Below are 14,680 nucleotides of genomic sequence, written 5' to 3' on the forward strand. Positions count from 1 at the left end.
TTTCTTGATCCATAGTCCATTGTTGTTAGTTGCGCCAAATATTTTCCTAAGTATTTTCCGTTCTACTTTTTCTAATTGTCTGATACGTGTATGCCCTAGGATTAGTGTGGTCTCTGCTGCATATAGTGCCTCGGGGAGCACCACCGTGTCGTAATGGCGTAATTTGGCGTTTTGTGAGATGGACTTCTTGTTGTAATGATTCCACACTACTTTGTATGCCTTGTCCAGTTTAGTCTTTCTTTCTTCGTTTGAGTCTCTGTTATGTCCACTCATTTGTAGTGTTTCACCGAGGTATTTGAAGTTTGCCGTTTTGTAAATCGTGCCATACTTTGTGTTCAGAGATGAGAGTTTCTTTGTGCTCATAAACTGTGTCTTTTCGTAAGAGATCTGTAGTCCCGTTTTGGAAGCGATTTCGTGCAGTTTTTCAATAGCGCCTTTTGTTTCCTTTATACCTTTCGTGACAATCGCCAAATCGTCTGCAAAAGCCAGGCATTTAACCTGTAGGTTTCCTAAGGTTATCCCCTGTTGTGATGTTTCCCATTCTTTTATGACCTTATCTAACATCAGATTGAAAAGGAGAGGTGAGAGGCCCATCGCCTTGTCGGACACCTGTGCGAATTTCAAGGGGCTCTGATAGTTCCCCACAGAACTTTACTTTGGAGGTCGTGTTGGTTAAAGTTTGCTCTATGATAGCCCGTGTTTTGTTGTCTACCTTGTATTCTGCTAGAATTTTGAAGAGAGTTTTCCGGTCGATAGAGTCGTACGCCTTTTTGAAGTCAACAAAGGTAATGATCAGGTTCTGTTTGTGTTGTAAAATCATTTTCAGGTTCCAAATTTGTTCCGAACAAGACCGCCTTTTACGGAAGCCTGCTTGGTATTCCCCAGTCAAGTGGTCGGTCTGGCATTCTAGTCTGTTCAGTAAAGCTTTAGAGAGGATCTTGTATGTGACCGGTAGAAGGGATATTCCTCTGTAGTTGCTCGGGTCAGTCTTGTCACCTTTTTGGTGTAGTGGGTGTATCAGGGCAGTTTTCCAGTCGTCAGGAATTTTCATGGTCTTCCAGATGTCCTCCAAGATCCTGTGGATGTCTCTGGTGAGTTCTGGGTCTTGTAACTTCCAGATTTCCGCGATGATGCCATCTTCTTTAATTTTATCTATTATTACTCTTCTGTTATAATTTCGTGTAGTGACTCGTTCCATGACCATGAAGGCTTGTTCTTCAGTTTGGTCCTACGGAACATGACATATAAAATATAAAAAAATATGATCCACTCCTTCCTAAACAGTCAAACTGAACGGCTATTGAAGGTTTGAGACAGAGTGTTACGGTGCATTACTCGTAGGCAAATGTCGAAAGCAGGTTTTCAGATCACAGCTCCTCCCACTGTTTTTGAAGGCCATAAAGGCGCATTACAAGCGAAAGTATCTCAACCATTAACGTGCGACATAAGTAACTCAATTCCTGGAGAGTCAGTGACATAAAATTCCATAAACGCTGTAGGTAGTACAGACTGTGCATTACTTCGGGAAGGTGGTATTTTGCCTTAAGCATTGTTTTGGAAATTCACAGTTGGGATCGACCCAGAAACTCAAATGAGAAACACCACCCTCAACTGTTCCTAAAGGCTGAGCAGCTGAATCACGCGGGCAAAGTAACCAGAACACAACTGTCTTCTCTGACAGGATTAAATATGTTCTCGACACCTGAAGCGAACACGAGCTACTCCAAATACACTACTGGCCATTAAAACAGTTACATCAAGAAGAAATGCAATTGATAAACGAGTATTCATTGGACAAATATATTATACTAGAACTGACATGTGATTACATTTTCACGCAATTTGTGTGCATAGATCCTGAGAAATCAGTACCCAGAACAACCACCTCTGGCCGTAATAACGGCCTTCATACGCCTGGGCATTGAGTCAAACAGAGCTTGGATGGCGTGTACAGGAACAGCTGCCCATGCAGCTTCAACACGATACCACAGTTCATCAAGAGTAGTGACTGGCGTATTGTGACGAGGCAGTTCCTCATTTTCTCTGCCTCGTGATGACTGGGTGTTGTGTGATGTCCTTAGGTTAGTTATGTTTAAGTAGTTCTAAGTTCTAGGGGACTGATGACCTTAGATATTAAGTCCCATAGTTCTCAGAGCCAACCAGTTCCTCGGCCACCATTGACCAGACGTTTTCAATTGGTGAGATATCTGGAGAATGTGCTGGCCAGGGCAGGAGTCGAACATTTTTTGCATCCAGAAAGGCCCGTACAGGACCTGCAACATGCGGTCGTGCATTATCCTGCTGAAATGTAGGGTTTCGCAGGGATCGAATGAAGGGTAGAGCCACGGGTAGTAACACATCTGAAATGTAACGTCCACTGCTCAAAGTGCCGTCAATACGAACAAGAGGTGACCGAGACGTGTAACCAATGGCACCCCATACCATCACGCCGGGTGATATGCCAGTATGGCAATGACGAATGCACGCTTCCAATGTGCGCTCACCGCGATGTCGCCAAACACGGATGCGACCATCATGATGCTGTAAACAGAACCTGGATTCATCCGAAAAAATTACGTTTTGCCATTCGTGCACCCAGGTTCGTCGTTGAGTACACCATCGCAGGCGCTCCTGTTTGTGTTGCAGCGTCAAGGGTAACCGCAGCCATGGTCTCCGAGCTGATAGTCCATATTGCTGCAAACGTCGTCGAACTATTCGTGCAGATGGTTGTTGTCTTGCAGACGTCCCCATCTGTTTACTCAGGGATCGAGACGTGGCTGCACGATCCGTTACAGCCATGCGGATAAGATGCCTGTCATCTCGACTGCTAGTGATACGAGGCCGTTGGGATCCAGCACGGCGTTCCGTATTACCCTCCTGAACCCACCGATCCCATATTCTGCTAACAGTCATTGGATCTCGACCAACGCGTGCAGCAATGTCGCGATACGATAAACCGCAATCGCGATAGGCTACAATCCGACCTTTATCAAAATCGGAAACGTGATGGTACCCATTTCTCCTCCTTACACGAGGCATCACAACAACGTTTCACCAGGCAACGCCTGTCAACTGCTGTTTGTGTATGACAAATCGGTTGGAAACTTTCCTCATGTTAGCACGTTGTAGGTGTCGCCACCGGCGTCAACCTTGTGTGAATGCTCTGAAAAGCTAATCATTTGCATATCACAGCAGCTTCTTCCTGTCGGTTAAATTTCGCGTCTGTAGTACGTCATCTTCGTGGTGTAGCAGTTTTAATGGCCAGTAGTGTATATGGTAAAAAATATCCTCTGCCATTCCCTATAAAGTAATTCCATCGACCGCTTGTTCTTAAACTTCGTTATAGATCTTTATTGAATATTCCATACACCCGGCCCTTGACAAAGCTGTTGAGTGTTTGTGTAACAGTATTCTATTTGCAGCGCCACATTACGTATTTGGTTATGATACAAAAAGTCTATACTGTCACCAGACAGCAAAGACTGCTAAGGGAACGTATATAACTCAGTTGCTAACCTTCAGTGAAGCTGTTTCTGAACTGAGTCGAGGCATTGACGCTGGAAGTCTTCGAATGTCCGCCGAAATGCAGTCCGTATTGGTGAGCAAGCAGAAAATGAGGACCACATACTTCATTCCGTATCGAAGTATAGAAGTACCAGAAATTCTACCCTATAATGATGGTTTACAGAAAAGGTAGATCTCCATAAATCGTGTCAATAAAATCACAAACTGCTCCATCCATGCTGCCTTGTGCTCGTCAGTCAATTTATGCGACACAGATCTGTAAACGTTCTTGTGTTTGTCCAAATCATTTTGAATGATAGCTTCAGGCCTTTTGTTGTTAAGCAACAATTCGATAATGCAGAAGTTTTCCGATATCGAACTCATTGTCGCCGGCTTTGTATCAGCGTCTGCCGCAGTTGCTCGATATTTTCTGTCGTTATGCCTATTGACACTGGAAGCGGAAGTGACAAATCATCAACAACTTTCTTCCTAACGATAAATTCATTTAACCACTCGTAATAAATTTTATGCTTGTCGCTTCTTATCTGTACACTGGTACATATATCGCATACCTCACATCTGCCGTGCTTCGCAGTTTGTATCGCATCGTGCTGTTTACGCGTCACTCCGGGTCTTTACACGTACTGTATTTGACTGGTGGAAGCAGGAAACTGTCACTATTAGTGTGTTTTGCCCATAAAACCGCACCCGTTTTCATTTCTCTCCATAGGTATGCATAAATATTTTTCGAATACGTTGCGTTTAGGAACTTGCCCATAAGCTAAACCTTTTGGACGTACCTTCTGTGTTGTTTACAATATGAGAAATGAAGCAGGTGGATTATAGAAACCCTGGCACCTACAATTTTAATTTCAGATATTTTAACCTGCAATGAATTATATTCCACAATGTACTGTCTGTACTGAGGCAAATAAATCATAATAAATTTATATTTTATTATTATTTTTCCTATTCCCTGCATCCCTAGTGGAAGAAAGCCGCACACACTACCAAATATTTCGGGTACCAAGTGAAATAAGACACTTGAGGTGGACTAAAACCAGCAGCTGCTGCTTTGCAGTGAGGTGTTGGCTCTTTAAAGTTCGGAGGAAGGAAACTTGGAAGACAAATCACCTGGTCCACCTTTTATGTAGATACTCAATTGTTATGAACGTGAGGAAGAACTGGACAGACAAAAAATAAAGACAAGGAATATTCCTCAGGCTTGCTCGAACAGTCCATGGGTGTATTGCCGGTCCATTGTGTCCACCCTCGTGAATAATTATTCACCAGGATGCCTCTTCGAGAGTCAGTTGACCTTATTGTACAGAAATTTGACGAGAAGACGACCGACCTTTTTCAAGCACTTTCTGACCTCCACTTATTTTCTCTTTAAGGAGAACACTATGAACAAACAGAAGGAGTCGCAATGGGGAGCCCACTCTCGCCTGTGGTCGCGAATTTCTATATGGAATGCTTCGAGGAGGAAGCTTTGGCGTCATCCAAATGGAAACCTACTTGTTTTCTACGTTATGCCGCGCGGGATTAGCCGAGCGGTCTCAAGCGCTGCAGTCATGGACTGTGCAGCTTGTCCCGGCGGTGTTTCGAGTCCTCCCTCGGCATGGGTGTGTGTGTTTGTCCTTAGGATAATTTAGGTTAAGTAGTGTGTAAACTTAGGGACTGATGACCTTAGCAGTTAAGTCCCATACGATTTCACACACATTTGAACATCTACGTTACGTGGATGACACGTTCGTGATCTGGCCCCATGGAAGGGACAAGCTCCTAGACTTCCTACACACCTGAACCCCATACATCCGAACATCAAATTCACTATGCAGACCGAAGCAGAAGGAAGATTACCATTCCTAGACGTCATGGTCAACAGAAAAGCTGACGGCACATTGGGCCACGGGGTATACAAGAAGAAAACGCACACCGACTTGTATTTGCACGCGGATAGCTGCCACCACCCTGTGCACAGGAATGGGGTGCTAAAAACACTGATGCACAGGGCTCGCACCATCTCTGACGCAGAGAGTCTGCCCCAAGAGCTGGAACATCTCAAAACTGTATTCCGGAAAAACGGGTACTCGCAGTGGCAGATCAGACGCGCTCTCCGTCACAACTCTACAGTACAGCGTGTGGAGACGGAAGAGGTCACGGAGAAAGAGATAGCCACCGCCTGTATATCGTTTACTGGCGCACTATCGGGGAAAATAGGACGAATGTTGAGGAAACACCGAGTAGGAACTGTCTTTTGCCCACCAAATAAAACACGAGCATTATTCGGAAGTGTCAAAGACGATCTCGGCTTGCGGAAGGCCGGCATATACCCGATTCCGTGTCAATGTGGGAAGACTTACATTGGATAGACAGTGAGCACCATCGAAGATCGTTGCCGAGAACATCAGAGGCACACTCGACATGGGTACCCCAACAAGTTGGCGGTCGCAGACCACTGTTTGTCCGAGAATCACGAAATGGACCACCAACATACCAAGGTCTTGGCACAGACATCTAAATACTGGGACAGCGTCCTTAGAGATGCTATCGAAATTCGTACCAGGAACGGACTCAACAACTGAGATTGCGGCTACAACCTCAGCAGGGCATGGGAACCAGCTCTAATTAAAAAGACGTTCAGCAGAGGAAACGAACGGGCAACTAGGGCGGACGAGGCAATTACACCGACGCCACCACAGACGCTGACGCCAGCGTCTCAGCGACCGCTGACGCGCGGGCGCGGACCGCGGAGAGAACGCCTCGCGAGGGGAGGGGATATAAGACGGCCACCCGCCATCAAGAGCTTAGTTCGTCAGCGCACCTGACGATGGCGACATGTCTGTTCGCCGAAATACTGTGCCAATTGGACACTATGGACCGGCGGTACACCCGTGGACTGTTCGAGAAATACGCCGGGAGAAACTAAAGAATCACATTCCCCAGGCTTAATTCTCGCATCAGTCCAAGGTCGAGTGATCTACATACATACTCCGCAATCCACCATACGGTGCGTGGCGGAGGGTACCTCGTACCACAACTAGCATCTTCTCTCCCTGTTCCACTCCCAAACAGAACGATGGAAAACTGACTGCCTATATGCCTCTGTACGAGCCCTTATCTCTCTTACCTTATCGTTGTGGTCTTTCCGCGAAATGTAAGTTGGCGGCAGTAAAAATGTACTGCAGTCAGCCTCAAATGCTGGTTCTCTAAATTTCCTCAGTAACGATTCACGAAAAGGTCGCATCCTTTCCTCTAGAGACTCCCACCCGAGTTCCTGAAGCATTTCCGTAACACTCGCGTGATGATCGAACGTACCAGTAACAAATCTAGCAGCCCGCCTCTAAATTGCTTCTATGTCCTCCCTCAATTCGACCTGATAGGGATCCCAAACGCTCGAGCAGTACTCAAGAATAGGTCGTATTAGTGTTTTATAAGCGGTCTCCTTTACAGATGAACCACATCTTCCCAAAACTATACCAATGAACCGAAGACGACTATCTGCCTTCCCCACAACTGCCATTACATGTCCCACCTCATATCGCTCTGCAATGTTACGCCCAATTATTTGACGTGACCGTGTCAAGCGCTACACTACTAATGGAGTATTCAAACATTACGGGATTCTTTTTCCTATTCATCTGCATTAATTTACATTTACCTATATTTAGAGTTAGCTGCCATTCTTTACACCAATCACAAATCCTGTCCAAGTCATCTTGTATCCTCCTACAATCACTCAAAGACACCTTCCCGTACACCACAGCATCATCAGCAAACAGCCTCACATTGCTATCCACCCTATCCAAAAGATCATTTATGTCGATAGAAAACAACAGCGGACCTACCACACTTCCCTGGGCCACTCACGATGATACCCCCACCTCCGATGAACGCTCACCATCGAGGACAACGTACTGGGTTCTATTACTTAAGAAGTCTTCGAGCCACTCACATATTTGGGAACCAATCCCATAGGCTCGAACCTTAGTTAGGAGTCTGCAGTGGGGCACCGAGTCAAACGCCTTCCGGAAGTCAAGGAATATGGCATCCGTCTGACACCATTCATCCATGGTTCGCAAGATATCATGTGAAAAAAGGGCGAGTTGCGTTTCGCAGGAGCGATGCTTTCTAAAGCCGTGCTGATGCATGGACAGCAACTTCTCTGTCTCAAGGAAATTCATTATATTCGAACTGAGAATATGTTCGAGAATCCTGCAACACACCGATGTTAAGGATATTGGTCTGTAATTTTGAGGATCCGTCCTTCTTCTACCCTTCTTATATACAGGCGTCAGCTGCGCTTTTTTCCAATCGCTCAGGGCTTTACGTTGGGCAAGAGATTCGCGATAAGTCCCATCAGGACCTGGCGATTTATTTCTTTTCAACCCATTCAGCTGCTTCAGAACCCCAGGGATGTCTATCACTCCACACGGGAATCTGTACGAGACTCAAACGGCGGTATGTTTGTATGAGCCTCCTGCGTGAAAGATTTCTCAAATTTTAAATTTAAATTTCAGCTTTCGTTTCGCTGTCTTCCGTTTCCAGGCCAGACTGATCAGTGAGTGACTGGATGGAAGCCTTCGACCCGCTTACCGATTTTACGTAAGAACAGAATTTCCTTGAATTTTCAGCAATATCTTTTGCTAAGGTATGACGGTGGTAATGGTTGTATGCTTCACGCATCGCTCTTTTTACAGCAGCACGAATCTCTACTAACTTTTGCCTGTCCTCATTCTCCCGATCTTCCTTGTACCGCGAGTGCAACTGTCTTTGCTTCCTGACCACTTTTTCGGCACATACTTGCACGCTAAAAACATTTATCTGTTATATTAATTTCAGAATTGGTTTGTAATGGCCACCAGTGAGTAAGACTGTAAGAGCTTCTAAACATGTTAGAAACATTTTGGATTAACGTTTTGTCAGTTGTCGCACCCATTTAGTTGCACTATAGTAACATTTTGTCTTTTTGTTGAAGACTAAAGGATTATTACAGTTCTAAACATGTTACTTTTCGTATCTTGTAATTATTCATACTGTATTGTATTATGTAAAAAAGTAAAGACTGACTAAAGACAGACGGCAGACAAGGCTGAAGTCATACGATGTGATGAAAATTCAACAGCTGAAACACGTTAATCAACACCTAAGTCTCTTTGAAGCCACATCACCTGAGACATTACTCATTTCTTACCACGAATTGTGTTATTTTAGCTTTTTTATTCATATCTGGTCAAGTGTAATTAACGAAAAATCACTGTTTCACGTGAAGTGACGTTGTTGACATAATATATAATTTATACTGTCACCATTAGCTTACACCTATAAATGTCACTTCATTAATAGCCAGCTGGCATTCTTCAGTTTATCTGCTAGAAAATAATGTACAAAATCATAACGACCACTACTAGATGCAAACAAGTGGATATAGTGTACCCAGACTTTTGGAAAGCTTTGAGACTTCCACACTTACCTGTGCTACATGGAAACAGCTCATATTGGATATCTATCAGGTTTCCGATTTAAATCGAAATTTCTTGATAGCGAAACACCGCACAATAACCTGGATGGGGATGTACATTGAGGTAACAAAACTCATGGGATAGCGATATGCACATGTACAGCTAGAGGCAGTATCGTATACACAAGCTATAACAGGGCAGTGCATTGGCGGAGATGTCATATGTACTCAGATGATTCATGTGAAAAGATTCCCGACGAGAATATGGCCGCACGACACGAATTAACAAACTTTGAATCCAGAATAGTAATTAGAGCTAGACGCATGGGGCGTTCCATTTCGGAAATCGTTAGGGAATTCAATATTATAAGATGCACTGTGTGAAGAATGTGGCGAGATTACCAAATTTCATGCATTACCTCTCATCGCGGACAACGCAATCGCCGACGGCCTTCACCTAACGACCGAGAGCAGCGGCGTTTGTGTACAGTTGTCAGTGCTAACAGACAAGCAACACTGCATCAAATAACCGCAGAAATCGATGTGGGACGTACGATGAATCTTCCTGTTAGGATAGTGCGCCAAAATTTGGCGTTAATGGGCTATGGTAGCAGACGACCGGCGCGAGTGCCTTTGCTAACAAAATGGTTCAAATGGCTCCGAGCACTATGGGACTCAACTGCTGAGGTCATCAGTCCCCTAGAACTTAGAACTACTTAAACCTAACTGACCTAAGGACATCACACACATCCATGCCCGAGGCAGGATTCGAACCTGCGACCGTAGCGGTTGCGCGGTTCCAGACTGTAGCGCCTAGAACCACACGGCCACTCTGGACGGCCATTGCTAACAGCACGACATCACCTGCGGTACATCACCTGGCCTTATAAGCATATCTATTGGGACTCAGATGACTGGGAAAACCGTAACCTGTTGGCAAGAGCTGATGGTAGGGTTCGAGTGTGCTGCAGATGCCACGAAGCCGTGGACACTTTCGCAGTTATGGATGGCTACAGTGGCAGCATGGCTGATTATATCTGTAGGAGACTTCAACGACTTGTTGAGCCCACACTACGTCGAGTTGCAGAACTACACCGAGCAAAGGGAGATATCCCATGAATTTTGTCACGTCAGTGTGATTACAGGTGCACGTAATGAGTTCCAGCTCTTAACACAGAAAAATGTGAAGTTTTGCATTTCGCAAAACATTAAACACTTAGTCATCTTTAACATTACCATTAATGAGTCACGTTAAAAAGCTACGTTATTAATGAGTCACAACTATGGTCAATCTTATTACATCTGAGAGGGACAGTGTTGTGAGGTAACGGGCGAGTTGGGGCGCCCTGAAAATATTCTAAGTTCGGAGTTGGTGTGGCCGCACGGGCCGCTCGGTGTGGCAGCAAACACGTGGTGCCGAAAGTTAGCCGGACAAGAGGGGTAGCCCAGCGCATGGTCCAGGCCGAGCACGTGGCTGGGAATTCCACGGCGACGCTGTGTTGATGAAAGAGACTTGTATGCCGAGAGTGCCAAAGATGGCGCACTTTGTGAAACCAACATGGCGGACATTTCAGAGTGTGTAATCAGATTTTCAATATCTTTATTAGTTTAAAGTTTAGTATCTGACGGTAAATTATACAAGTGACACCCAGCAACGAATTTCCAAAATCTAACGGTTCACCCGAATCGTCGATCGATGTGTCTTTAGAACGCTGTTAGTGTAAATCTTTATTGGTATGATTTACAGGCATGTAACTTGAATAGTACATGAGTTACTGGAGGTCAAAGTGGCCGATTACTATCGATCGCGACAGGCCACAAGTGCTCCACAGTTACACGAAAAGAGCGGTAGCAGTATGCTTATAAATGTATTTATTCGTGTCTTTATTTATCTCCGATATATACTATTCATGAATAAATTGGTCAATTATTTACTGTGTTTTAGAAGGCACAGAGACATTAGGCTACTGGCTTAATTTTGTTTCTATTCCTTTGATATATGTTCATTTAACTTGTTTATGTATTTAATAATGTGTGTTAGAGCGTGTTTATTGTCCAGCCGTGGGAATATTTATTTAATTTCAAGTTATTTAAATGTAAATTCAGTATTTCGAATGTGTTTCAAAATGTTTGTGACGGTGCATTGGTTTGGGGACATGACGGGAGCGCTATCGTCACTAAGGGAGGCGACTAGCGAGGTGAATGTACTGGGAGTTCGGAACTGTGCGGCACGAGGGACAGTCGCACAGGACGGAGTGTGACTCACGGTCGCGGCAGACACTTGGAGAGTGTGGAACGGTTTGCGCCGAGTGGTCGCGGCAGATAGAAATACTTCGGAGTGCCGACTTGTGCACTTGGCAGATTTCCTTGGCCTCTACAGTGAAGACGTAGTGTGCGGTTAGAAGTGAATATCTCGCGTGCTATGTTGTTGTTCATAACTGATTACGTGCAGTAGGAATCTATTGTTAACTTCTTATTCAACTTATATTTTACTTGATTGCTGGATCATCCATATCAATAAGTGTTTTGCAGAAATGTATCACTTTCCCAAAAGTACTTCTACTATCGCACTCATCTTTTAAAGACGTTAAAATAGTACATGCAGATTTTATTTAATTGAAATCTTTCATTTATAAATTTATATGTTACATTCGTAATTCGCAATTGCCGAGTAATAGAAACCTCCGACCATTCTATTCATGTGTGTATTCATATTTTATACTGTAGACTCAGCAGTATTTTGCTTGTAATGCGGCAATTACGTATCCCAGCCCCTAGACAACGAAACCAGTCAAAACTTTTAATATTTCATCTCTGAGTCAGAGAGTACGTAGTTGAGGGTCACTCATCACATCATTTCATTTATTATTTGAAACCCCGCAGGGTGTAATGGTACGAACTGGATCGTTCACAAAAGCTAGATCGCAAGTAAAGTAACTGGGAGGCTTCGAATCGCTAGTAGGATAGTGACAAAATGTATTCTCTTTGCAAAGGCAAAATACTTGTTCCGCATCTATTAGAATATTCCTAAAACGTGTGGGATCCACGTAAGCTCGAACTATCAGGGGACAACAGATGTGTACAATGAAGGGCAGCCCAGAGGGTTAAGCTTTTGTTTGATTTGCGGCATAGTATAACAGAGTGGCGCAGTGTAATCACGCAAAATGCATTACGACATTCAAAGAAGTAACTTTCAACGCAGAAACTGCGAATATACTTCAACCCACGCTGTACCGACCCGCTAAACAACGTGAAGATAAAGCTACAGTAATAAAAAAAATCCATGACACTATCAATCTTCTCGCACTCCACCTGTGAATCAGACTGAAGCAAATCTTAAAATGTGGAACACCAAAAAGTACTTAACGAGATGGTGCAGCTTTCAACGCAGAAACTGCGAATATACTTCAACCCACGCTGTACCGACCCGCTAAACAACGTGAAGATAAAGCTACAGTAATAAAAAAATCCATGAAACTATCAATCTCCTCGCACTCCACCTGTGAACCAGACTGAAGTAAATCTTAAAATGTGGAACACCAAAAAGTACTTAACGAGATGCTGCAGTGACTAAGACACTGGAATCACTTTTTGCCCATCCACACTCAGATTATTAGCGGTTTCTCTAAATCAATTTGGACGAGAGGCAGGGTGGTTCCTTCGTTCCTTTTGAACGGCCACTGCCCGTTTTGGCTCCTGTCCTTATACAGCTTGTGCTCCCTCTTCAGTGAGACGGGACGTTAGACTATTTTGTTTCTTCCTTTCTTTCTTTACAAAAAGAAAAAAGTACAGTACACCTTACATACACTTTATACTGATTCTCAGAATAAAGCTGCAGACTAAATTACAGCGGAAGAGCGAGGCAGCATGCCACGCTGAAGCTGACACTTGTTTATGTGAGCCTATAGGCTTGACCCCGTGGTCTAGGGGTAGCGTCTTTGATTCATAATCAAAACGTCTTAGGTCCCGGGTTCGATCCCCGCCACTGCCTAAATTTTAATAAATAATCAGCATTGGCGGCATAAGAAGTCAGCCTCATTCTGCCAACGGCCTTGTCAAAGAGGCGGGGGAGCGGATAGAGGTTCAGGGCACTCTCTTGTCCTAGGGGTGGGAAATTGCCCCTAAAGGCGGAAGAATCAGCAATGATCAACGACATAGGATGCAGAAGGCAATGGAAACCACTGCATTAAAGACACGTAACGTGTATCCACAGGACATGTGGGCTGTAATTGAAGAAGTGTCATGATGATCTCTCCATTGGCAAAAGATTCCGGAATAGTCCCCCATTCGGATCTCCAGGAGGGGACTGCCAAGGGGGAGGTTACCATGAGAAAAAGATTGAATAATCAACGAAAGGATAATGTTCTACGAGTCGGGGCGTGGAATGTCAGAAGCTTGAACGTGTTAGGGAAACTAAAAAATCTGAAAAGGGAAATGCAAAGGCTCAATCTAGATATAGTAGGGGTCAGTGAAGTGAAGTGGAAGGAAGACAAGGATTTCTGGTCAGATGAGTATCGGGTAATATCAACAGCAGCAGAAAATGGTATAACAGGTGTTGGATTCGTTATGAATAGGAAGGTAGGGCAGAGGGTGTGTTACTGTGAACAGTTCAGTGACCGGGTTGTTCTAATCAGAATCGACAGCAGACCAACACCGACAACGATAGTTCAGGTATACATGCCGACGTCGCAAGCTGAAGATGAACAGATAGAGAAAGTGTATGAGGATATTGAAAGGGTAATGCAGTATGTAAAGGGGGACGAAAATCTAATAGTCATGGGCGACTGGAATGCAGTTGTAGGGGAAGGAGTAGAAGAAAAAGTTACAGGACAATATGGGCTTGGGACAAGGAATGAAAGAGAAGAAAGACTAATTGAGTTCTGTAACAAGTTTCAGCTAGTAATAGCGAATACCCTGTTGAAGAATCACAAGAGGAGGACGTATACTTGGAAAAGGCCGGGAGATACGGGAAGATTTCAATTAGATTACATTATGGTCAGACAGAGATTCCGAAATCAGATACTGGACTGTAAGGCGTACCCAGGAGCAGATATAGACTCAGATCACAATATAGTAGTGACGAAGAGTAGGCTGAAGTTCAAGACATTAGTCAGGAAGAATCAATACGCAAAGAAGTGGGATACGGAAGTACTAAGGAATGACGAGATACGTTTGAAGTTCTCTAACGCTATAGATACAGCAATAAGGAATAGCGCAGTAGGCAGTACAGTTGAAGAGGAATGGACATCTCTAAAAAGGGCCATCACAGAAGTTGGGAAGGAAAACATAAGTTCAAAGAAGGTAGCTGCGAAGAAACCATGGGTAACAGAAGAAATACTTCAGTTGATTGATGAAAGGAGGAAATACAAACATGTTCCGGGAAAATCAGGAATACAGAAATACAAGTCTCTGAGGAATGAAATAAATAGGAAGTGCAGGGAAGCTAAGACGAAATGGCTGCAGGAAAAATGTGAAGACATCGAAAAAGATATGATTGTCGAAAGGACAGACTCAGCATACAGGAAAGTCAAAACAACCTTTGGTGACATTAAAAACAACGGTGGTAACATTAAGAGTGCAACGGGAATTCCACTGTTAAATGCAGAGGAGAGAGCAGATAGGTGGAAAGAATACATTGAAAGCCTCTATGAGGGTGACGATTTGTCTGATGTCATAGAAGAAGAAACAGGAGTCGATTTAGAAGAGATAGGT

This window comes from Schistocerca piceifrons, chromosome 7 (genome assembly GCF_021461385.2).
Source record: "Schistocerca piceifrons isolate TAMUIC-IGC-003096 chromosome 7, iqSchPice1.1, whole genome shotgun sequence".
In the NCBI taxonomy this organism is placed as follows: domain Eukaryota; kingdom Metazoa; phylum Arthropoda; class Insecta; order Orthoptera; family Acrididae; genus Schistocerca; species Schistocerca piceifrons.